This window comes from Gorilla gorilla, chromosome 2, assembly GCF_029281585.2.
Source record: "Gorilla gorilla gorilla isolate KB3781 chromosome 2, NHGRI_mGorGor1-v2.1_pri, whole genome shotgun sequence".
NCBI classification, from domain to species: Eukaryota; Metazoa; Chordata; class Mammalia; order Primates; family Hominidae; genus Gorilla; species Gorilla gorilla.
In genome coordinates this window covers 79,878,552-79,905,806 of record NC_086017.1, presented here as the reverse complement: position 1 = coordinate 79,905,806, position 27,255 = coordinate 79,878,552, and the positions used below count along the sequence as shown (strand labels likewise).

The following is a 27,255-nucleotide window of genomic DNA, read 5'->3' as shown; positions in this document are numbered from 1 at the left end:
AGGTACATTTGGGGGGCCAGTTGGAATATCATGTTGTCATTTGAATCCCCTGAATTACTGTGCAGAATCGGTTTGTAGAAATCCCTGTATATTCTAGTCCCAACTCAAGGACAACAGATTATTGGAGGAACAAAATCTTTAAATTGGTAAAAAAACAAAAGGCCCTTCTCGTTAAGATGTTGCCTTCCAGCAAGCACTACTAACACTCAGCAGGTGATGTGAAACTCTGTCACCTACCGCCTCCATTCTGGTGCCTAAACAGGTTTAGATCTCAAAGTCTTTCTTCCCCTTGATAAGAACTACTTCTTAAAAATGTTGATGAAGATTTCATAGGTTTCTTTGAAAATAATTATTAAAAAAGAAATGGCCCTCAGGTTTTATCTATGCATAGCAATAAGTCTCAGCTGCAAGCTAGTTTTTTTGAGTCCAGATTTTTGCTTCCAAAAAAACAGATTTGTACAAATGCACTTAAAAACCTTATTAATTGGAGCAGGCTACAGTCCAATTACTCTGGTGGCTTGAAAACAATCCCAAAATAATAAAATATATAATGATGATGGGTTTTTTTCCCTGTTAATATCACCACAATCTGAGAAAATCTTTGAGCCGTTCCACTGAAAATGATTTGGATCCTTAAAGACAATTAATTACAGAAGACCAAAGAGAGGTTTTGAAAAGTGAAAAAACTAAATATAATCAGGCCTAGTAGAAATACATTTGGCATTATTTAAACAAGCTATGTTTTTCTTGACTGCTCTTTTAGCATTTTGCCACTTCCTCATTTTGCCACAGATGTTTTATTTTATAAGTGGATGAACTTCATCATTTTCATTGACTAAAATGTCTAAAAATAGGTAAACAGTTATAAAAACAGCAAAAGGTTAACAAGGCTGAAAAAGAGGCCATATGCTGGCTTCTTTCTTGAAAAGTAAACATATCAAACTGAAATAAAAGAAAATCTAATATGAAAAAATATATTTTAACTGAAAATGAGAACTCATTACACTAATTATGACAGGAAATGTGTTTTGGTGGCCTGTTACTGAAAAAGGTTTTCTCACGTCTCACATCCTCCCTTCTCTTCCCACCTCCCCACCCTGAATGTACACACACACAGGGAATGTTTTCCATGAACAGCCAATGTGGTGAAAAGAGGAAATGCTCTAAAGTCACTTTCCATGGAAAATAAAATTCCAACATTTAACTCCGTTCTTGAAGCTACGGCATCATAATCTCCAGAAGGCCTCTGCTAGAATACAAACATTTCATTTCATTCACCATTACCAACACTTTCAGAACTTGGTTCTGCCATTTTCTCACTTTCTGGCACTAAGAAACTTGCTTAAACATTCTAAATCTCATTCCTTCATTGGTAAATAACAAGGTATGTTTATATAAGGATGCATGTTTCCTACGGTTGTTGGGAAGATGACGTGGAATGATGTCCATAAAGGGCTTACTTTGCATCATGCCTGAATTGTAAAAGGCGCTCAATCAACAGTAGCTGCTACTGCTATTATCATTATTATTATTAATTGTTATTGTTACTATTCTCATTAGCTAATGGGAAAGGAATGAGATCCAACTAGGCTCAATCAGATGATTAGAAGGCGAAGAGAAATGTGTGGATGAAAGCTGTGGAGTATGAGGAGTTTGCAGGCTCTGCCGTCCCAAGCTGCACAGGGATGGGAAGTCTCTGCAATAAACACCACCACCTCTTTGACAAGTTTGCCTGCAGCCAGGCCTGGTTCTGTTGACTCATCTGCCACTACCACAGATGCCACAGTCTCCATATTGGTGGGCAGACTAATAGAAGAAAATCAGTGCAAATCCAGAGCATTTGCATAATTTCAGTTCCTTTGGTCATTTCCTAGGAGAGGTCAAAAATTGTACTCTTTCGTCTAGGGTGCCTGAAGACCCATGTTCCTGTTGAATTTTTGCTTTCTGCTTTAATCTCTTAGCTCTTGATTGTGGAAAAATAAAGAATTGAGGAGACAGAGAAGGCTAAAGGAAAGAATAAAAGGGAATAAACATGACTTTTAGATCCATATTTAGTACTCTTTTCTGCAAAATTGACGTGGGGATTTGGCTAATCACATAATTGCAACTGGTGCTCGGCCCAGTCCCTCATATGCTGCAGGAACACCATCATTTGTCTGGTTGTGATGCACAAGTGCATTTTTAACTCTACCTTTAAGGCCTTTGGATTGTTTCTGCCTCTGAAAAGAGAGCCAAGCAAGAATTTCCTGAGCTTCTGGGTTCTGGACTTGAAGAAGCATTTCTTCACAGAGAGGATTCAGGGAACTCACATTCCACCAAATTTTAATAGTGGTTACCCGAGTTGCCAATAAGTGTGAGAAAGGCTGTCAAACAAAGCCAAACAGGGTTCCTTACTGCAAGACTTCTCAGGCCCTTGAATGTGTTAATATGGAATATTAATTCCTAAGAACAGCACTTCTGTTTGTCACCACCAGGCCACCCCTACAAGAGCTCCTGAAGGAAGCACAAATATGGAAAGGAACAACAGGTACCAGCCACTGCAAAAACATGCCAAATTGTAAAGACCATTGATGCTAGGAAGAAACTGCATTAACTAACAAGCAAAATAACCAGCTAACATCATAATGACAGGATTAAACTCACACATAACAATATTAACCGTAACTGTAAATGGGCTAAATGCTCCAATTAAAAGACACAGACTGGCAAATTGGATAAAGAGTCAAGACCCATCAGTGCGCTGTACTCAGGAGACCCATCTCAAGTGGAGAGACACACATAGGCTCAAAATAAAGGGATGGAGGAAGATCTACCAAGCAAATGTAAAACAAAAAAAGGCAGGGGTTGCAATCCTAGTCTCTGATAAAACAGACTTTAAACCAACAAAGATCAAAAGAGACAAAGAAGGCCATTACATAATGGTAAAGGGAACAATTCAACATGAAGAGCTAACTATCCTAAATATATATGCACCCAATACAGGAGCACCCAGATTCATAAAGCAAGTCCTTAGAGATCTAGAAAGAGACTTAGACTCCCACACAATAATAACGGGAGACTTTAACACCCCACTGTCAACATTAGACAGATCAACGAGAGAGAAAGTTAACAAGGATATCCAGGAATTGAACTCAGCTCTGCACCAAGCAGACCTAATAGACATCTACAGAACTCTCCACCTCAAATCAACAGAATATACATTCTTCTCAGCACCACATTGCACTTATTCCAAAATTGACCACGTAGTTGGAAGTAAAGCACTCCTCAGCAAATGTTAAAAGAACAGAAATTATAACAAACTGTCTCTCAGACCACAGTGCAATCAAACTAGAACTCAGGATTAAGAAACTCACTCAAAACCACTCAACTACATGGAAACTGAACAACCTGCTCCTGAATGACTACTGAGTCCATAACGAAATGAAGGCAGAAATAAAGATGTTCTTTGACACCAATGAGAACAAAGACACAACATACCAGAATCTCTGGGGCATATTCAAAGCAGTGTGTAAAGGGAAATTTATAGCACTAAATGCCCACAAGAGAAAGCAGGAAAGATCTAAAATTGACGCCCTAATATCACAATTAAAACAACTAGAGAAGCAAGAGCAAACACATTCAAAAGCTAGCAGAAGGCAAGAAATAACTAAGATCAGAGCAGAACTGAAGGAGATAGAGACACAAAAAAACCCTTCAAAAAATCAATGAATCCAGGAGCTGGTTTTTTGAAAAGATCAACAAAATTGATAAACAGCTAGCAAGACTAATAAAGAAGAAAAGAGAGAAGAATCAAATAGACACAATAAAAAATGATAAAGGGGATATCACCACCAATCCCACAGAAATACAAACTACCATCAGAGAATACTACAAAAACCTCTACGCAAATAAACTAGAAAATCTAGAAGAAATGGATAAATTCCTCAGCACAGACACCCTCCCAAGAATAAACCAGGAAGAAGCTGAATCTCTGAACAGACCAATAACAGGCTCTGAAATTGAGGCAATAATTAATAGTTTACCAACCAAAAAAAGTCCAGAACCAGATGGATTCACAGCCGAATTCTATCAGAGGTACAAGAAGGAGCTGGTACCATTCCTTCTGAAACTATTCCAATCAATAGAAAAACAGGGAATCCTCCCTCACTCATTTTATGAGGCCAGCATCATCCTGATACCAAAGCCTGGCAGAGACACACACACAAAAAAGAGAATTTTAGACCAATATCCCTGATGAACATCGATGCAAAAATCCTCAATAAAATACTGGCAAACCGAATCCAGCAGCACATCAAAAAGCTTATCCACCATGATCACATGGGCTTCATCCCTGGGATGCAAGCCTGGTTCAACATATGCAAATCAATAAACATAATCCAGCATATAAACAGAACCAAAGACAAAAACCACATGATTATCTCAATAGATGAAGAAAAGGCCTTTCACAAAATTCAACAACCCTTCATGCTAAAACCTATCAATAAATTAGGTATTGATGGGATGTTTCTCAAAATAATAAGAGCTATTTATGACAAACCCACAGCCAATATCATGCTGAATGGGCAAAAACTGGAAGCATTCCCTTTGAAAACTGGCACAAGACAGGGATGCCCTCTCTCACCACTCCTATTCAACATAGTGTTGGAAGTTCTGGCCAGGGCAATCAGGCAGGAGAAGGAAATAAAGGGTAGTCAATTAGGAAAAGAGGAAGTCAAATTGTCCCTGTTTACAGATGACATGATTGTATATCTAGAAAACCCCATCGTCTCAGCCCAAAATCTCCTTCAGCTGATAGGCAACTTCAGCAAAGTCTCAGGATACAAAATCAATGTGCAAAAATCACAAGCATTCTTATACACCAATAACAGACAGCCAAATCATGAGTGAACTCCCATTCACAATTGCTTCAAAGAGAATAAAATACCTAGGAATCCAACTTACAAGGGATGTGAAGGACCTCTTTCTTCAAGGAGAACTACAAACCACTGCTCAATGAAAGAAAAGAAGATACAAACAAATGGAAGAACATTCCATGCTCATGGGTAGGAAGAATCAATATCGTGAAAGTGGCCATACTGCCCAAGGTAATTTAGAGATTCAAAGCCATCCCCATCAAGCTACCAATGACTTTCTTCACAGAATTGGAAAAAACTACTTTGAAGTTCATATGGAACCAAAAAAGAGCCCACATCGCCAAGTCAATCCTAAGCCAAAAGAACAAAGCTGGAGGCATCACGCTACCTGACTTCAAACTATACTACAAGGCTACAGTAACCAAAACAGCATGGTACTGGTACCAAAACAGATATATAGACCAATGGAACAGAACAGAGCCCTCAGAAATAATGCCGCATATCTACAACCATCTGATCTTTGACAAACCTGACAAAAACAAGAAATGGGGAAAGGATTCCCTATTTAATAAATGGTGCTGGGAACACTGGGTAGCCATATGTAGAAAGCTGAAACTGGATCTCTTCCTTACACCTTATACAAAAATTAATTCAAGATGGATTAAAGACTTACATGTTAGACCTAAAACCATAAAAACCCTAGAAGAAAACCTAAGCAATACCATTCAGGACATAGGCATGGGCAAGGACTTCATGTCTAAACCACCAAAAGCAATGGCAACAAAAGCCAAAATTGACAAACGGGATCTAATCAAACTAAAGAGCTTCTGCACAGCAAAAGAAACTACCATCAGAGTGAACAGGCAACCTACAGAATGGGAGAAAATTTTTGCAATCTACTCATCTGACAAAGGGCTAATATCCAGAATCTACAATGAACTCAAACAAATTTACAAGAAAAAAACAAACAACCCCATCACAAAGTGGGTGAAGGATGTGAAGAGATCCTTCTCAAAAGGATCTCAATGTCTTCTCAAAAGAAGACATTTATGCAGCCAACAGACACATGAAAAAATGCTCATCATCACTGGCCATCAGAGAAATGCAAATCAAAACCACAGTGAGATTCCATCTCACACCAGTTAGAATGGCGATCATTAAAAAGTCAGGAAACAACAGGTGCTGGAGAGGATGTGGAGAAATAGGAACACTTTTACACTGTTGGTGGGACTGTAAACTAGTTCAACCATTGTGGAAGACAGTGTGGCGATTCCTCAGGGATCTAGAACTAGAAATACCATTTGACCCAGCCATCCCATTACTGGGTATATACCCAAAGGATTATAAATCATGCTGCTATAAAGGCACAAGCACATGTATGTTTATTGCGGCACTATTCACAATAGCAAAGACTTGGAACCAACCCAAATGTCCATCAATGACAGACTGGATTAAGAAAATGTGGCACGTATACACCATGGAATACTATGCAGCCATAAAAAATGATGAGTTCATGTCCTTTGTAGGGACACGGATGAAGCTGGAAACCATCATTCTCAGCAAACTATCACAAGGACAAAAAAGCAAATACCACATGTTCTCACTCATAGGTGGGAATTGAACAATGAGAACACTTGGACACAGGAAGGGGAACATCACACACCGGGGCCTGTCGTGGGGTGGGGGAAGAGGGGAGGCATAGCATTAGGAGATATACCTAACGTAAATGACGAGTTAATGGGTGCAGCACACCAACATAGCACATGTATACATATGTAACAAACCTGCACATTGTGCACATGTACCCTAGAACTTAAAGTATAATAAAAAAAGAAAGAAAGACACCTCAAGTAAGACCTGATGACAGGAAATGTCAACAATGCAAATTTCTAAACATTGCAGATACTAAGTAATGTCTCAATTACCAAAGACAAGATGTATAGGTTGATTTTCCCTGTACTGGGTAAATAAACCACTTGTTAACATTTAAAAAAAAAAAGAACAGCACTTCTGGCCATCCAGTACTTTTTTTTAAATCACAGAGCATTTCCCCAAAATGCTGAGGGAAGCCCCAAGATGGTTTTTTTTGTTTGTTTATTGGTTTGGTTTTTTTTGAGACGGAGTCTCGCTCTGTCGCCCAGGCTGCAGTGCAGTGGCATGATCTTGGCTCACTGCAAGCTCTGCTTCCAGGGTTCACACCATTCTCCTGCCTCAGCCTCCCTAGTAGCTGGGACTATAGGCGCCTGCCACCACGCCCGGCTAATTTTTTTGTATTTTTAGTAGAGACAGGGTTTCACCGTGTTGGCCAGGATGGTCTCGATCTCCTGACCTCGTGATCCGCCCGCCTCGGCCTCCCAAAGTGCTGGGATTACAGGCGTGAGCCACAGCACCTGGCCCCAAGATGGTTTTACATCTAAATTTGCTCTTTTTGTCTTAACTTATGTTTATTGGTAACCTAAGTTTGTAAGATCTACCTAAGGGAGGAATTTTAAAATCCCATGATCATCCTTAGTAATGCTGGTATTACTCTGTGTTCAGGACACAGAGCTCTGAATCTTTAACTAACACCACAAGTCTTGAGACATATACAAAGATGGACAACTCATGCAATATCATACACCTGAATTCTATGAAAAACATTTTTCTTAAACTCCAGCGTAGACACTTGAGGATTAAAGCCAGAAGTTACTTTGAGAGTTGGAGGAAAGACAGGGTGGTTGGTTCTGTCCCTAAAGACATTCTCCATAAGTGGCCCCTTTTCAAACTCCATGGAGTAGACAGGCACAGGCAGGTGCCTCTTTTATATGTTCATGCTCACCCATAACCTACAGAACTGATCCGATGCATATGGATTTGACTGAAATGTGTGAACTTGGCTAAAGGTAATGGTTTTGTTTTGACTGCAGGCAAATACATTGAAGAAAAGAATAAATGTATGTCTTGAGCAATCAGGGACTATGCTCCCCAGAAGCAGGCAACCTTTCTGAAGTCTCCTCGTAGTGAACAGCGTTGATTTTGCCTGAAATCCCCTCTTCCTCCTTCAGTCAGTTGCCAAGTTTTATTTATCTTTTAGACGCCTCCATGTCTTGGGGGTAGGTGAAGGAAAGAGTCCAGACATTCTTACTCCATTGGAACGCAGATTATGTTAGCCAATTGAATTCCCTCTGTACTCAGGATAAAATCCTGTGTCACAGGTCACTAGGTGTGGGAAGTTCTGTCTCTGCTTTGGAAATAGTAGATAGTAAGGGTCTTAAGCCTGGAGTAAAGACCATCATTGCCATGAGGGCAGAGATGGCCTGCTTGTAAATGAAACCAATACTGAGGAGAACAGACTTGGAAGATGGCAAAGTAAAGATTCCTGGTGACAATGTTCAAACGCTACCCTGTAGGTCGTAGAATAATCTCTGCCTCTAACAAGAGGAACCAAGCAAGAATTTCCTGAGCTTCTGCTTTCTGGACTTGAGGAAGCATTTTCTTCACAGAGTTTTCCAGAGAGCCCTTGGATCTAGCCACACCTCTGAAATTTATCCCTCCAAAGTTTCAACTTATAGGCGCAGTAGTGTCTTTTCTGCTTCAGCTAGTTTGAGCTGGGTTTCTAAAGCTGCAATAAGAAAGTGGTTGAATAATCCACTCCTATTCTTAAAAATTCATGCAAAATTCGCATTCTCCTCCATAATACATCCATGTGTATTTTAAAAAGAAAAATATGTTAAATTATTTACCTTTGAGTAAAGTTGACTTCCCAGGAGGATGTGCCATGTTTATACAGTGTCTTCTCTCACCCCTCGCTCACCGCTGAGGACCCCAGTTTTGAGTTGCATAGTTGTGGAATAAGAATTTAACAGTGCCTTTCTGAGACTTTCAGTCTTACTACCCTGAAAGAAAGAGAAGGAGAAGCGGAATGAAAGAAGATGAAGAAGAATTACATCCTAGGGAGGCTCATGTACTGGCCTCCTTTGCCTGGAGCTCCATTGACTACAATTCATAAAGCAACATGACTGACTATAACTGAGCACTTACTATGTGCCAAATGCTTTATATGTATGATTTTACTCCTCATAACAACCTTTGAGGAGGCTACTCTTATTGCTTCTAGTTTATATTTTTTTTAAAAAAAGAAACTCATTCAGGCTTTAAAAAACTATGCAAGACTACAAACCTAAAAATAACAAAGCCAGAGTCAAAACCTAGACAAATTAGGAACTTAAAATCATCATTATCACCATCATCATCATCATCATCATCATCACATTTACTATATGCCAGAAACTGTTCAAGTGTTTTACCTAAATAAAGGAACAGGTAGTTAATTTTATCCTTTTCTCAAAAATGGGAAAACCAAAATTAACTGACTTGCTTAAAATGACACAGCAAGTATGTTTCAAAACTAGATGATCCTGCTCCAGAGTCTACAAACTTGATAGTAGATTATTGATCACAGTTATCTTCTTTACTCAGCCTTTTAGGGAAGATAAAAAGGAAGAACGGTGCTTCCTTTTATGGTAGAAGAGGCCCCAAGACCCTTATACCATCCCATCTATGTATGAGAACTTCCCATTGACAACCAAAGGTAAGAAACAGAAAACTTTGCCACAGCAAAGCCTCACCATTCTCTACATCACACTCAAAGTTGCACCTTCTACAGTCTGGCCCAATTCATGTCTTCTGATTTCACTGGGTCATGTCAAAGACCCTTCTTGGTAGTAGAATAAAAAGGGGCAAGTAGGTACACCAGTTTTCTATGGCTGATGTAACAAATTACCACAAATTTAGTGCCTTAAAAAAACAAAAATGTATTACCTTACACATCTAGAGGTCAGACATTACAGTGGGTCAGCAGGGCTGTGTTCCTTCTGGAGGCTCTAGTGGAAAATTTGTTTCCTTGCCTTCTCTAGCTTCTAGAGGCTTCCCACATTCTTGGTTTTCGCCCCTTCCTTCATCTTTAAAGTCCGCAGTGTAGTATCTTCAAGCCTTCCTTTGACTCTGACCCTCATGGCTTCCTCTTTCCCTCTTAAGCACCCTTGTGATGACAGTGAGCCCACCTGGATAATCAACAAAAAAAAATGCTTCACATCTCAAGATTCTTAATCACATCTACAAAGTCCCCTTTCCCTTGTAAAGGTAACAAAGTCAGAGGTTCCAAGGATAGGATGCAGACATTTTTGAGGAGCCATTTTTTGACTCCCATAGCAGGTAAAAGAGATTTTACCTTCCCCAGGGACCAACAGACACTGCTGCTTGAAAATAACTTCAAGCTGCATGATTTCAGTTTGGAGTCACATCTCTTTCCTCCAGCTCTGGATCATGGATTGGAACCAGCAGGCTCTCCTGCTCAGTCCAGGAGGGAGCTAGAGAAAGGGGTTGAGACCATTCACACCATCCCTTTCTCTTCTGGCCTAAAGCCCATATCACCTTTAACTCACAGCATTGCCATTTCTGATTGTCAGATGCATTCATCTCTGGGAATTTATTTCATCTGAAACTTCCAGAGTAAGTTTCCACAGTTCACTCTTTAATACTTGTGTTTTCAAACACAGTATGAGCAGTGATTATTTCCTTCTTTAGGTCTGAGATCACTGTGCTTTCCATACTTCATAATAGCAAGTGATTTATTTGTTTTAGAGCCTGTGTTCTTGGATTCCCTCCCAGGCTATGTTTGAATGGCATTATAGGATTTTGCCAATCTTTGTTTTCTTTGCTACAGTATCAGAGAAATGGAACTGAAATACCCACAGTTTTCAGACACTTCTTAACCAATTGACTTCACTTCCATAGTAAAAAAAAAAAAAAAGTAAACTCTTCATTTCAGTCTCACATACAATTATGGAGTCTCTTCACTCTCTTAAATCTTCAACTAAATGAAAGCAGTCATGGGTCAAAGTTGGCTTTGTTAAATTTACAGACAAATTATACACATTCTGAATGACTAATAGAAAAAACAAACTCTCCTTACCCACATATTAGGGCTGAGGAGAGGGGCCCTAAATTTAAGAACATCATTTGTCCTAACAATAGGTATTTTCAAAGCTTTGACCAAATCTTTGGAATTGAAAGGAGACCTGCAATGGAGTTTTAAGGGAGAACTAAGGAAAATTGCATTACTCTGCATAACAAAGTGGAAGACTTTTTGTTTTTGCTTTTTTATTTTCTTAGAGGTAGCCATAGACAATATATAAATAAAGTCATGGTGTTCCAGTAAACTTTACAAAAAAACAGATGATAGCATGTACCTCAGAAATATGTAAAACTATTATGTATCTACAGTAATTAAAAATAAAAGGGTATAAAAAGGTGAAGAACCCTTGAGTAATACCCCAAAGTATAAAAACCAGGGCAGTATACAGCTGATATAGTTTGGCTCTCACCTTGAATTGTAATCCCTACAATCCCCATGAGTCAAGGTTGGAACCAGGTGAAGGTAACTGAATCCTGCTGTCAAGGTTGGAACCAGGCAACAGCATCACCCGCATGCTGTTCCCACGATAGTCAGTGAGTCTCACGAGATCTTATGGTTTTATAAGCATCTGGCATTTCCCCTGTTTGCACTCACTCCGACCTAAAGCCCTGTGAAGAAGGTGCCTGCTGCTCCTTTGCCTTCTGCCATGTTTGTAAGTTTCCTGAGGCCTCCCCAGCAATGCAGAACTGTGAGTCAATTAAGCCTCTTTCCTTTATAAATTACCCAGTCTAGGAAAGCAGTATAGAATTACCCAGTTCTTTATAGCAGCAAAAGAACTAACTAATACAATGGCACATACACCACTCTGGAGCCAATTACTCCAAAGAGATTACATATGCTGAAATTACAAATAGGTTATTAACAGGAAGTTGGGGTTTTAACAGGAACCCTAAGACACAAGAATGACATCAGTGAAAATAGCATCCATCTTCCCCTTGGTGCTATGGAGAAGGTTTGGCAATAAACAGGAAAACAAAAAAAGGCAGAGGTTGCAATCCTAGTCTCTGATAAAACAGACTTTAAACCAACAAAGATCAAAAGAGACAAAGAAGGCCATTACATAATGGTAAAGGGAACAATTCAACATGAAGAGCTAACTATCCTAAATATATATGCACCCAATACAGGAGCACCCAGATTCATAAAGCAAGTCCTTAGAGATGTAGAAAGAGACTTAGACTCCCACACAATAATAACGGGAGACTTTAACACCCCACTGTCAACATTAGACAGATCAACGAGAGAGAAAGTTAACAAGGATATCCAGGAATTGAACTCAGCTCTGCACCAAGCAGACCTAATAGACATCTATAGAACTCTCCACCCCAAATCAACAGAATATACATTCTTCTCAGCACCACATCACACTTATTCCAAAATTGACCACGTAGTTGGAAGTAAACCACTCCTCAGCAAATGTAAAAGAACAGAAATTATAACAAACTGTCTCTCAGACCACAGTGCAATCAAACTAGAACTCAGGATTAAGAAACTCACTCAAAACCACTCAACTACATGGAAACTGAACAACCTGCTCCTGAATGACTACTGGTCCATAACGAAATGAAGGCAGAAATAAAGATGTTCTTTGACACCAATGAGAACAAAGACACAACATACCAGAATCTCTGGGACACATTCAAAGCAGTGTGTAGAGGGAAATTTATAGCACTAAATGCCCACAAGAGAAAGCAGGAAAGATCTAAAATTGACGCCCTAATATCACAATTAAAACAACTAGAGAAGCAAGAGCAAACACATTCAAAAGCTAGCAGAAGGCAAGAAATAACTAAGATCAGAGCAGAACTGAAGGAGATAGAGACACAAAAAACCCTTCAAAAAAATCAATGAATCCAGGAGCTGGTTTTTTGAAAAGATCAACAAAATTGATAGACTGCTAGCAAGATTAATAAAGAAGAAAAGAGAGAAGAATCAAATAGACACAATAAAAAATGATAAAGGGGATATCACCACCGATCCCACAGAAATACAAAATACCATAAAAGAATACTATAAACACTTCTACGCAAATAAACTAGAAAATCTAGAAGAAATGGATAAATTCCTCAACACATACACCCCTCCCAAGAATAAACCAGGAAGAAGCTGAATCTCTGAATAGACCAATAACAGGCTCTGAAATTGAGGCAATAATTAATAGCTTACCAACCAAAAAAAGTCCAGGACCAGACGGATTCACAGCCGAATTCTATCAGAGGTACAAGGAGGAGCTGGTACCATTCCTTCTGAAACTATTCCAATCAATAGAAAAACAGGGAATCCTCCCTCACTCATTTTACGAGGCCAGCATCATCCTGATACCAAAGCCTGGCAGAGACACAACAAAAAAAAGAGAATTTTAGACCAATATCTCTGACGAACATGGATGCAAAAATCCTCAATAAAATACTGGCAAACCGAATCCAGCAGCACATCAAAAAGCTTATCCACCATGATCACGTGGGCTTCATCCCTGGGATGCAAGCCTGGTTCAACATATGCAAATCAATAAACATAATCCAGCATATAAACAGAACCAAAGACAAAAACCATATGATTATCTCAACAGATGAAGAAAAGGCCCTTCACAAAATTCAACAATGCTTCATGCTAAAAACTATCAATAAATTAGGTATTGATGGGACGTATCTCAAAATAATAAGAGCTATTTCTGACAAACCCACAGCCAATATCATGCTGAATGGGCAAAAACTGGAAGCATTCCCTTTGAAAACTGGCACAAGACAGGGATGCCCTCTCTCACCACTCCTATTCAACATAGTGTTGGAAGTTCTGGCCAGGGCAATCAGGCAGGAGAAAGAAATAAAGGGTATTCAAGTAGGAAAAGAGGAAGTCAAATTGTCCCTGTTTGCAGATGACATGATTGTATATCTAGAAAACCCCATCGTCTCAGCCCAAAATCTCCTTCAGCTGATAGGCAACTTCAGCAAAGTCTCAGGATACAAAATCAATGTGCAAAAATCACAAGTATTCTTGTACACCAATAACAGACAGAGAGCCAAATCATGAGTGAACTCCCATTCACAATTGCTTCAAAGAGAATAAAATACCTAGGAATCCAACTTACAAGGGATGTGAAGGACCTCTTTCTTCAAGGAGAACTACAAACCACTGCTCAATGAAAGAAAAGAGGATACAAACAAATGGAAGAACATTCCATGCTCATGGGTAGGAAGAATCAATATCGTGAAAGTGGCCATACTGCCCAAGGTAATTTAGAGATTCAAAGCCATCCCCATCAAGCTACCAATGACTTTCTTCACAGAATTGGAAAAAACTACTTTGAAGTTCATATGGAACCAAAAAAGAGCCCACATCACGAAGTCAATCCTAAGCCAAAAGAACAAAGCTGGAGGCATCACGCTACCTGACTTCAAACTATACTACAAGGCTACAGTAACCAAAACAGCATGGTACTGGTACCAAAACAGATATATAGACCAATGGAACAGAACAGAGCCCTCAGAAATAATGCCGCATATCTACAACCATCTGATCTTTGACAAACCTGACAAAAACAAGAAATGGGGAAAGGATTCCCCATTTAACAAATGGTGCTGGGAACACTGGCTAGCCATATGTAGAAAGCTGAAACTGGATCTCTTCCTTACACCTTATACAAAAATTAATTCAAGATGGATTAAAGACTTACATGCTAGACCTAAAACCATAAAAACCCTAGAAGAAAACCTAAGCAATACCATTCAGGACATAGGCATGGGCAAGGACTTCATGTCTAAAACACCCAAAGCAATGGCAACAAAAGCCAAAATTGACAAACGGGATCTAATTAAACTAAAGAGCTTCTGCACAGCAAAAAAAAACTACAATCAGAGTGAACATGCAACCTACAGAATGGGAGAAAATTTTTGCAATCTACTCATCTGACAAAGGGCTAATATCCAGAATCTACAAAGAACTCAAACAAATTTACAAGAAAAAAACAAACAGCCCCATCACAAAGTGGGTGAAGGATATGAACAGACACTTCTCAAAAGAAGACATTTATGCAGCCAACAGACACATGAAAAAATGCTCATCATCACTGGCCATCAGAGAAATGGAAATCAAAACCACAATGAGATTCCATCTCACATGAGTTAGAATGGCGATCATTAAAAAGTCAGGAAACAACAGGTGCTGGAGAGGATGTGGAGAAATAGGAACACTTTTACACTGTTGGTGGGACTGTAAACTAGTTCAACCATTGTGGAAGTCAGGGTGGCGATTCCCCAGGGATCTTAAACTAGAAATATCATTTGACCCAGCAATCCCATTACTGGGTATATACACAAAGGATTATAAATCATGCTGCTATAAAGACACATGCACACATATGTTTATTGTGGCACTATTCACAATAGCAAAGACTTGGAACCAACCCAAACGTCCAACAATGATAGACTGGATTAAGAAAATGTGGCACATATACACCATGGAATACTATGCAGCCATAAAAAATGATGAGTTCATGTCCTTTGTAGGGACATGGATGAAGCTGGAAACCATCATTCTCAGCAAACTATCGCAAGGACAAAAAACCAAACACCGCATGTTCTCACTCATAGGTGGGAATTGAACAATGAGAGCACATGGACACAGGAAAGGGAACATCACACACCGGGGCCTGTTGTGGGGTGGGGGGAGGGGGGAGGGATAGCATTAACATGTTAAATGACGAGTTAATGGGTGCAGCACACCAACATGGCACATGTATACATATGTAACTAACCTGCACATTGTGCACATGTACCCTAAAACTTAAAGTATAATTAAAAAAAAAAAGGAAAAAATAAAAAAATAAACAGGAAAGGTCTTAGGGTTGATCCAAGGAGCATTGCTCCTGATAAGCTGTGGTTTTATTCCCTTGTGAGAAGTAGCATAGGAGTGGTAGAAATCACATGGACTTGTTTAACCACTAAGACCTGGGTACAAATCCTACTTCCACCTCTCATTAGCTGTAGGTCCTTGGACTACTTACTTCATCTCTGAGTCTTAGTATCCAGCTTCGCCAAACTTTATAAGGCTCAGGAAAAATACAAAAGGACAGAATGCCATGAGGGAAGGGCAGGCCCTTAATACACGTTCCCTTCCTCTTTCTTATGCTGTGGTTATTGGTTTCCCTTGGATGACTATTTAAAATAAGAGTCTGAAACACTCCACAAATGTGTGAGAGCACAGCTGCTCATCTAGCATTTCAGGTTTTTATTACGCAAACTGATAAGACATATTCTGTAATTGGTGCATGTTCTTTTTTTGCCTAATGACACTAATCTGTTTTATCTTAGTCATTTAACTGAGTTTCATGATTAGCACAGGCAAGGTTTTAGGGATTTAAATCATTTGTTTGATGTTTTTGCTTTTAGGCATGTTTGATTATTTATTAAAATTGATAAAATCAGCTGGGTCAACTAGTTATTAAAACTATAATTCTTTTATTGGCTAATACCAGGAGGGCTGAGGCAAAAGAAAAACTAAAACATTACATGAATTCTTGATTATGAAGCAAGTTTCTATAGGGGTGGCCTACATACTTTGCATTAACTGAAGCCTGTTTAGAACAAGTCTGTTCTATCTTTAGTCAATAAGGAAAGGACCAAGTGGGTAAGCATATGTGCAACTCATGTTCTAATTTATGCTTTAAAATAAAAACAAGTTTGAAAGAAGCAATGTGTTCTGGTCTTCAGAAAAGAAATACCAAGTACGTGCTAAGGGAGAGTGGTGAATAGTATCCAAAGACGACTTCCCTCCATTCCTTCCCACCCTGTACCTGCATGTCATTCCAACCATCAAGAGGTAAATGCTCTGCCCCTTTTTCTGAATCTGGTCCTGCCTGTGACCTGCTTTGGCTGGTGGAATATGGTGGGGGTGACACTCTGCCAGTTCTGGTCAAGGTCTTCAAGAGGCCTTTAAGAGCTTCCACTTTGAATGTAGAAAGCCAGATGCCACGCTCTAAAAAAGCTTGGGCCAGAATACTAAATGATGAAACACCACATGGAGAAAGAAGGACACATGGTGAAGTTCAGAGATGCAATGTGGGACAAGTAAGTAGCATCTTCTTGTAGCTCCCAGCCCAGCCCACCCCATATGGAACAGGAGAACTGCCCAGATAAGCTCTACTAGCATTCCTAATGTAAGTACTGTGAATAATAATAAATTATTATATTTTTAAGCCACTAAGTTTTGGGGTGCTCTGTTATTCATCAATATATAACTTAAACAAGGGCAGGAGGGATAAGAGAATAACCATAGACTTTCAGGTAACTTTTAAAATAAAATATTTCATTGAAGGAGTGAATTTCTATTGGCCCAGGATTATCTCTTCCCTTCAATGAAATTTCAACAGAAAAATCTCCTCTTACTGAAACATTGTAGCAAAGAGAGAGAACACACTCAGATGAGAAAACATTGGTCTAGCATTCAGAGTTCTGGCTCCAGCCCGGGCTCTGCCACTCAGTGAAACAATGCTGGATAAAGCAGTTCCCTCTTTGGGCTTCCATTTTGTCATCAGTAAAATGAAAAAAAGTGGCTAAGTGGGTCATTTGGCCTAGGATTTAAAGCCTTAGGTGTAGATGCTGAAACATGAACTCTATGCATTGTTTTACATGTAATCAGAGAAAGATACTCAAGGATGGATAATAGATAACGTTCTCCACAAAACTTTAAATTTATGTCTCATTATCTGAACTCACTGCCTGTGTAATGTGGTGTTAGTATTTGTTTTTAAAAACTATAACTTGTGACCAATGCAGTTATGTTGCATTGTATTTTGTATGCTGACTACATTTTAATTTGAAATTTTCAAACTTTAAAAAATGTTGTAAATGTTGTAAGCTGGTTTAGGTATTTCTTTGTTTCTAACATTTTGGAAGTCTTAGAAGATAGGACTGATCTGTACCTCTTTTAAGCTGTAAGAAATCCTAGGTGTTAGCTATGTTGTCTCTAGGATCCCTTTTAGCTCTACAAGTTGACTGTCACCCAGGTTTTCTTTCATTATTGCACCTACAGAATAATAAAGTACATATTGAATATAATTTGTAATTTTTCTGATGACTTTTTATGGTACCAAGACATCCTTCTGAACTAATAGGCTTTATCAGAAATAAAAGTTTGTCCCAAGAAATCAAAATTTTTTACAGAATTTTTTATAAAAAAACATTTACAGAATGTTTTATACGTCTTGGTGGTATTAACAAAATGTTTGCCCACTTTATGTGGGCAACTTACTAACTTACTAACTTTACTAACTTTATGTGAGCTACCTTACTAGCCATAGGCAGCTCTTAGACAGGTGTCTTGTGTCTGTGCGTGTGCATGAACACCTGTGCACAATAAACAGATAAGTTACCAAAATCATAATAGTATTTTAACCCCAGTTATATGAAAAATTCAGCCTCTCCTCCTCTCCTGCAAAAAGACAAAAGAAACAGAAAGAAAAAAGAAGCTTTTAACTTTGTAAAAAATTAAGTACCCAAGAGAAGAAAGAAAAAAGAGAGTAAATATATAAAATATATGCAAATTAAAGCAGTATAATACCATTATCACCTGTCAAACTGGCAAATTAAAAAAATTAATTCCCAATGAAGCCAAAATAAAGACATTTTCATTCTAAAAGACTAGAAGGATTTGTCACCAGATACTTACTAAAAAATATATTAAAAAGTATTCTTTAAGCCGAAGGAAGATTATCCCAGATGAAAGAACAGAGATACAAAAAGAGTAAAGAGCAAAAAAAAAAATGGTAAATATGTGATGTGTCAAAATGAATACTGAATGTACAAAACAATAATACTAATGTCTTACTGGCTTTTGTAATATATAAAATTAAAATACACAATGTCATATTAATCAGTAGAGAATAAATAGCATTAAAGTGGCTATCACTAATGTTCATAATAAAGTTAAAAGTCCTAATATTAGACTTCGATATGTCAAAGATAGATTTAATAACCATGTAAATACCAAAATAATATAAGTAAAACTTTCAAACTCCTAGAGCAAAGCATGAGATAATAAAAACTCTTCAATAAAATTTATCCAAAAACATAAAAGAGAAAAGAAAAAGAAGAGAGGATAGGCTAGATAGATAGGAGACACTCTGTAATATATCAATAATTACATTAACTATAAATGTACTAAATGCTCCATTTAAATGACAAAGACTATCCAACTGGATTTAAAAACAAAACAAAACAAACCACTATACACTGTTTAAAAGGCATTAAGTATAATGGTTGAAGGCAAAATATTTTTAAAAAGAGGAAAAATACATGCCATATAAACTAACAAAATGGAAACTGTGAAATAAAACAAAACATATTTTCAGTCAAAAGTACTACTGGAGTAAACAGAGGCAAATAAATAACAAATATTTACTCATCAGGAAAATGCAGGAATTCTAAATTTGTATGCACCTAACAACATAACCTCAAAATACATGAATAAAAAATTAACAGAATTATAACAAGTAGTAGGTAAATCCAAAATCATAGTAGGATATTTTAACATCTATTTCTCTGCTACTATCAGGCCAACTGAACAAAATCAGTATAGATGTAAAAGATCTGAAGAATACAACTAGCAAACCCAATTCAAAGCAAGTACATAGAATACTGTCCCAAACTAGATACGGCACATTCTTCACAGGCACATGTAAAATGTAACCACAATTGATAACAGGCCATGAAGTAACTCCTAATAAATTTCAAGAGGTTGGAACCATATAGAGTATGTTCTCTGACCTCTAGCAACTAAATTAGTAATCAAAAACAAAAAAAAGTAGAAAATCCATATACAGTACTTGGAGTTTAAGAAATCTGTTTTAGTGGCCTCTTCTTCCAGCTATGACAGAGTTGATAGTTGATAATAATCCTCTTCAAAAATAACTATAAAACTGGATATAAGAATAATGATGATGACTAAATGTAATTCTGCCACTGTTGGTGAGAGAATTATAAGCGACTTGGTGGTTGGCTTTTCTTTGTGTTTTTATATATTCTCTGAGTTTTCTAAATTTCCTATTAGTCACTTTTCGTAAATTCAACGAGAATTACCTTTTCACTCAGTGACAATAAGAAGTTATTACAAATAAGCTGTCATTAATTTTTTTAATTAGTTATGTCTTCAATCAGTAGTTGTTATTCTTATATGGGGGCCTTCAACGCTGTTTGATGTTATTAAAAATCTACTAATTCTTTGACCCAGCAGTTGCATTTCTACAAATGTATTTCTACAAAACACATTCACACATCTGTCCAAAGGTGGATATGCAAGAATATATACTGTATACAGACGTATATTCTGACCTTTTATTTACAGAACACTAGACTTAAATGTCCACTTACAAGGTAGTGGTTAAATAAACTGTGATACATCCATATAAAGAAGACTCATGCAGGCAATGACCGAGAGTAAAGTAGGTCTCTATACTCTGATATACTGTATGTCTTTGGTTAACTCTCTTTGTTTACAAGCAACAGAAGTTAATTCTGGCTTATGCAAGCAAAACAAAATGAATTGGAGCAATATGAGTTGATCCACAGAATGGACAGGAACCTGGAGAGCAGAACAGGAATCGGCTACCCTAGACCACTGGGCATCAGGTATTGCTCCATCATCTTGTCTGGATTCTGGTAATGCCTTTCAAATATTGTTCTGATCCTGAGTAACTCTGGATCTGCTTGAGATTCAGTCTAAAGAGAAATAAGCTGGGTTGCATACCTAACCATTGGCTACTTGAGGACAGGGGACCTGATTTACAATCCCACAAGGAGTATGCAAAATTAGAAAGTCGTGATTCCCCCAAAATAAAATCAGAGTGCTATTTAAGGGGGAAAGAACACTATACAGTAGAAAATGCATCCTCTACATACTGTTAAAAGAATAATGCAAAACCAAAAAGCGTACCCATAGTAAACCACCATTTATGTTTTTTAAAAATGGGAGAGAATACATATTACATGTATACATGTAGAACATATTCTTAAAAAAAAAAAAACTAGAAACAACCTTAACATTGTATCTCCCATTAGGCCCTAAGTTCCATGAGGGCAAGAAGTGTGTCTGTCCCATTCATTTCTGTATTTCCAATGACTAACAGTATGTCTTACACACAGGAGGCACATAATAAATAGTGGCAGAGTGAATAAAGGATGTAATTCTACAAAGAAGAGGGATACTAGAGAGAGACTTACTTTTCATTTTTTAATTTTTTTCAAGTGCCTGAAGTTTTTATGCAATTAAAAAGGGTTAAGGATAATTCATAAAGACAACACATTTTTATGGGGCTCAACAATTCTTTAAGAAGTTTGGGGACTGTTGTTATCAATGACCCACATCACCCCTCTTCCCTAAACCGCCTCATTGTGTATGTGCCCATACAGAGAGCCAAGCAGAAAAGGGCTCATTGTCCAGTGGAACAAACCAGCTCCGGCAGGAGAAGCTCCCCGTCCCTGCAGTGCACACATGGCAACACAGCTTCTCCAGGGCCTCAGGAAATAATGACTTACGGAAAGATAAATAGTCAAGGGTTATTTGGTCATCACGCTGGGGCTCCAGCTCTTTAGAGGTTTGCACTGATAGCAAAAACACTGTTGAGTGTCTAAATAATTTGAATGATATTAATACAAGACCCTAGAAAGAGGAAAACAACAATAGCTTGATGATAGCAAGCTGACAATGGGAAGCATTTTGTGGGCTGAGATGACTGTAAAAGCAAACAATGGTGATATTGTCCTTCTGGTGTTATTGTGTAATGCTGTAATTTATGGATGAAGTGGAATTTCAAACAAAATAAACAGACTTGAATTTGTTAACTAATACAGTAAGCATAGAACATTCTGTTATGTGAAAAGAGAAATGTTTTATACACTCCTGCTATTTGCTAAACAGAAATATGTTTATATTTGGCATAACGTCTTGCTTTTGGTTTTGCTAGCTTTTTGAGAATATCCTTTTTCATTTAATCTTGAACACAGATACAAAATGTGGGTGAAAGAGGAATATTGTCAATATATATCATTGTACCATTATATTATAGTTCTATAAGTTAAAATCACAACAATAATAACTTTATCTCTATCACAAGTGAAACGGTACAGGTTCCCTTGTCCCCCTCTCAGGGCGTGTGATGGGAGTGTGGCTCGTTTCTTCAGCGCCCCGCTGCTCAGACCTCTAGAGGAGCATACAGACAGGCAGGCTGTGGGGCTCCGATCCCACGACAGTGTCTAGGGCTGACTGTTTACAGCTCCCGAAGCCCCAGTGGACGTGTGTGCTCCTGAAGCCCCAGCGGGCGTGTGTTACTGGGTGCTCTCTTAGTTTGCCGTCTATAGGCAGCTTGTGTTAGCTCAATTGGACCCTCTACCTTATCGCAAGGACAGAGGGCTTTCTGTATCCCCGGATTTCTTGCCTTGGTGTACCGGAAAAATTGGTCACACGTGGCTTGGAGAATGAGTGCAAAGTTGTATTGAGTGGAAGTAGCTCTCCTGTGATGGGGGAGCGAGAAGGAAGGTGGTTTTCCCCTGGAGTAGGGCAGCTCGGCGGCCCCAGCTCTCCTCCCACTGCCCCAGCCAAACTCCACCTTGTCCCGCTGGTCAATGGCCTGCCGGTGCCTGTCTGTGTGCTCTTCCCCCAGCGGGCTCTCGATGACCAGCCACCTGTGTCTTCTTCCCCGGATGTGTTCCTCAGACGTCTAGCGACTTCAGTCTGTCTGCCCGCTAGGGCCTGCGGGGGGCGGTTTTTATAGGCCTAGGTTGGGGGCGTGGCCGGCAAGGGTAGGCTTGGAAAATACAACATTTGGGCGGGAAAGCCGGAGCGCCTGTCCTCACCTAGATCCATGGGGGTAGAGCCGAGCCAGGGACCCGCCTTCCTCTACCCCTCACTTCCCTTCCCCACTTCCGTATCATTTAAAGGGACCACGCTCTTCCGTTCCCGGTACTTCCGTATCACAAGTGGGCTATGATATCATGTGGAACTATTTGGTTGCAGTTACACTTATAAAAGAAAAGCTACTTCTCCGTAAACTATAAAAAGCAGGTTTTTATCTCAGAAAGGATTGTTAATAATAAATGACCACTATTTATGGAGCTCTTGGATTCACAAGAAGTGAGTCACCAATGACAAATTACGTATCTTACGTCTCAGTGCTGAGAATAGTGCCTGGCACTTAGTAGGTACTTAGTAGATATTTGTTGAATAAGTAAATACTTCTTCTACAAGCCGGGTATTGCTTTAAGTCATGGTTACATCTGTCAAAGACAAAACTAAGTTCGAGACAAAATGAACAAAGGCTGTTTATTCATAAATTGATGGCAAGGGAACCCATCTGCTGTCACTTTCGTTTCCGCAGGGTTCCCGGGTGTTAGAGAGGAGAGTGATTTTTATAGAATAAAAAAGGATAGGCTGAGACAGCCTCTGACTGCTGAGGGTTCTATAAAGGTGAGATTTCTGGAAGCCAGGATGACTTTCTAATTGATCTTCAGGTACATTTGACTGCCCTTTGTTGGCTGGGAGGGAGCAAACAAGCAGTCTGGGGACATTCTGGAAATGAATGCTAGGAACAGAAGGTTTTCCGTGGCCAGCCATTTCCTGGAACATGTAGTGCTCAACGGGGTGCCTTTTTTACAGTCAAACTGTCAGGATGGTCCTTTATGAGAAGCTGACTGCTTGGGCCAGTTTCTAACATCTGGGTTCTCTCCCTGACTTCAATCTCTCTCTCACTCTTGCTCTCTCTCTCTCTCAAAAACAAAAACAAAAACAAAACAACAAACAAAAAAACCTGTCACCTAATTGGCAAAAACCTCCTAGAAAAATAAAAATAAGTCAGTTTTAAATTGAAAAACATTATTACCACTCAAAAATCCTAAATGCAGTAAAAATAGGAGTGATATAACCTCATATGTTCACGAGAATTCATCTGATGCAAGTAAACCTGCATTTTTATATTCAAGTCTTATTTAATCATGGCTGTGGTCTTTGGACAAAGATAAATTCAATATTTTACTGAAGTTTGAGTGATAGCAGTGAAGCATTGTCCTAAAGATTCAGGAACACGCTTTTTATAGATGTTATTGGAGTGCAAAATAGCCACCTTAAAAAAAAAAAAAAAGCTTACAAGGATTCACAACCTTTCTAGTGGCTTTGTCTTTATTTATTCATTTATAAAGCGGCTATCTAGGGGGAGAGTATTAGTGGCCATGGGAAATTTTAAGTAGAAATTAAATAGACCTTTGGCTTCATGCCCAGAAAAATATGTCAGTCCTGTGCAGAAAACCAGGCAAAAGATAAAAAAGATTCCATTATATCTATAATACAATCTTCTTATGGCTTTAGTACAAGTTTCTTTTCTGCTAACAGAAGTCCCTGCAGAAGGTTTAAACAATCTCAACAATTTCATTATGTGAGCGTAGCTAAATCCAATAATGTAAAAGGGCCTAGAGAGCCTTCCCATATGCTCGGTTCCATACCCTTTCCTTCTAGGGGAAGTCAAAGAACTTGGCTCTCAGGAAGCTGATTCTACTCCAATTGCCCGCAGCACAAATCTTGCATTGTTGACATCAAGGAAGCTCTCCTGAGGACACACAAAGAAGAGAAGGAGCCATTAGAATTTCTCATGACCCTGCTTTGAGCCAAATCCAGCTTCACTTAAATGAATGAAAATGCTTGTTATATGGCCCAAGAAGCTACTTTGTCCATTTGAAAATTAATTAGACCGTAGCTAGATGAACAACCCTAAGATGCTTTCACAATGTTCTTAGATGCATGACCCTGGCTGAGTTCCCAATTTTAACAAGTTTATCCTAAAGCAAAAACATGGCCTTTTGGCTGAGCTAGTGCTACAATTATAATGCTTTCCTGAGTGGTGGCAGCTAAAGCATAACCTCGCCAGAAAAGAGTTAGTTAGGAAGAGAGTAGTTAAAACTTTTGCATGCAAGCTAACAGAAGATATTTTAAAGGCATTTTTTTTGTTGTTTTGAGGAGCCAATTTAGTTATTCATTTCACAGCTGGGCTTGGAGAAAATGTTAAAATCTTATATATGTCATGATTCACTCTAGATTAAAACTCCTTGAGGGCACAGATTATGTTGTTCCTTGTAGTATTTTAAGTATAGTGGTACCAAAAGTTGGTAGATTGACTAGAAGCATAAAACACAGATTCAGATGTAAATTCTTTTTTCAAGGTGTCACCCTGAGGATGTTCACGGCTGGTCATTGATAAGAGAGAATCTTCAGGTGTATAATATTCTGAGCCACTCCATCACAAAGAGACTAATAACTACTTTAAAAAGTAATCTATACATATACCTAACGTAAATGATGAGTTAATGGGTGCAGCACACCAACATGGCACATGTATACATACGTAACAAACCTGCAAGTTGTGCACATGTACCCTAGAACTTAAAATATAATAAAAAATAAATATAAAGTAATCAATACATTGCCCCATTTAAGAATGTCCTTAATAAATATTAGGGGTGATTGTATAACTGAAGCTTAACTATCTATAGTGTGGAATTGAGAGAGAGAAAATCAGAGTTGGATACACTGCATGAGAAATAAAATTCCACCCAAATTACCAAAAATAGAGAAATTATGGAAAGGGTGCCCAACTCACAACTTCTTTATTGATTAAAGAGAAAAAAGTCTTGCAAGGTGGCTCTATCCCTATCATAGCTGATGAGGAGAAGGACAGACATCTCATTCCTGAGGAGCTGATTCATTGATAAATGACAACCAATTGCGTTCCCTCTGTGTCCCATTTGGGATCTCTCTAAATCTTTTCTGCACATGCTGTCTCTTTCTGGGGCAGCCAATTGAGGATCTTTGCATATAAATAAACACACATGCCAGTTGACCTCTGTAGAGAAGCAGAATAATATATATATATGGTTCAGGTGTTGAGTCGGGGACAGAGACAAGAGGCCATGTCGGCTTTAGTTTTTTAATACAAAGGAAGATTATAAAAGTCTGAGAAAGAACAATGAAGCAGTCCACCTTGTATTCTTAAGAATTCGCTCCTCTTGCTCACCTGCCTCTGTACAATTTCTATGTTTTTGATATTTTGGGTGGAATTTTATTTTCAATGCAGTATATCCAACTCTGATTTTTTTTCTGCCCTCAACCTCATATTACAGATATTTAAGCATCAGTTATATCGCCATCCATAATATTTATTAAGGACCTTCCTAAATGTAGCAACCTACAGGTTAGTTTTTAAAGTAGTTATCAGTCTCTCTGTGAGTGGAATGGCTCAGAATATCTCTCTGTTCAAATGCATAGACATCTGCAGATAAATGGTACTTTTGAATTTTTCCTAATGTAGCTCATCATTTTAGCACAGTTTTGACTGGCCTCCCTAATTCCAGATTATTTCTATTTCCTTGTACGACCTTAACTGGGGACTGCTCAGCATCCTTTTTTATGTCCCCCCAAAGAATGTCTTCTGGGTCTGGGCTCTCAAAAATCTCACTTGGTTAGAAATCTTTGGGTGGTGCAGTACCACAACTCTGAAAAAAGAGACATTAAATACCTCCTCTTATGCTGTATATTGATAAGGACTTGTGTTGATCTATATACATCTGGGTCAAAACAGTATACTTTGAATTTAGTTAAAGAAGTCATATCATTTCCTTTTGTGGAGGCACATGACATCTCCAGAATGAAATCTTTCCCCAAATGACATGACAGCATTAGCCACTTTTTTTTTTTTTTTTTTTTTGAGATGGAGTTTTGCTCTTGTTGCCCAGGCTGAAGTGCAATGGCATGATCTCAGCTCACTGCAACCTCTGCCTCCCAGGTTCAAGCGATTCTCCTGCCTCAGCCTCCCTAGTAGCTGGGATTACAGGCATGTGCCACCATGCCTGGATAATTTTGTTGTTTTTTTTTTTGTTGTTTTTTTTTTTAGTAGAGACGAGGTTTCTCCATGTTGGTCAGGCTGGTCTCAAACTCCCTATCTCAGGTAATCCACCCACCTTAGCCTCCCAAAGTGCTGGGATTATAGGCGTGAGACACCACGCCCGGCCAGCATTAGCCACTTTTACTTTATCTGAAACCCGCTGAAGGTCGCCCCTGCTTGCAAGGAGAAAGGGTTCTGGGCCCATAACTTGGTTTCCTTAAGGCATGCTTAAATGCTTGGCTTCTCCAGATTTGCTGAGATGCCCCTTTATCGTTTCAATGAACTCCCCCTTACTTGGGCTCACTCATGTTGAATTCTGTCCCCAGGATTTTGAAGTGCTTTCACCATCTGCCCAAACAACTAAAACTTTCACAGAACGTTTAACAAGTATCCAAAACAGTAGATGGTTTCAGTTCCTATCTTCTGTATTTCCTCTTCCACTTGGAGGAGAACTGACAGGGATCACTTCAAAAAGTGGGGTTGACTAATGAAAGTTTAAGGAAGGACTAAGGAAGCACTACAGAGGCTCC

General features: G+C 38.7%; 1 long non-coding RNA gene across 2 annotated transcripts in view; it reads right to left on the bottom strand.

Annotated features, from left to right (window-relative positions):
* LOC109026216 (uncharacterized) overlaps nucleotides 1-22,717 on the bottom strand; it is a 173,328-nt gene extending 150,611 nt beyond the window's left edge. Inside the window, exons 1-3 of one of the 2 annotated variants that reach the window (XR_008678539.2) lie at nucleotides 22,409-22,717; nucleotides 9,654-9,895; nucleotides 8,576-8,728 (exon numbers count right to left, since the gene is read on the bottom strand). This is a non-coding gene — a long non-coding RNA (uncharacterized lncRNA). The remainder of the gene's footprint in view (nucleotides 1-8,575; nucleotides 8,729-9,653; nucleotides 9,896-22,408) is intronic. The other variant, XR_010132870.1, reaches the window with a different exon arrangement.
* Nucleotides 22,718-27,255: the final 4,538 nt, after the last annotated feature.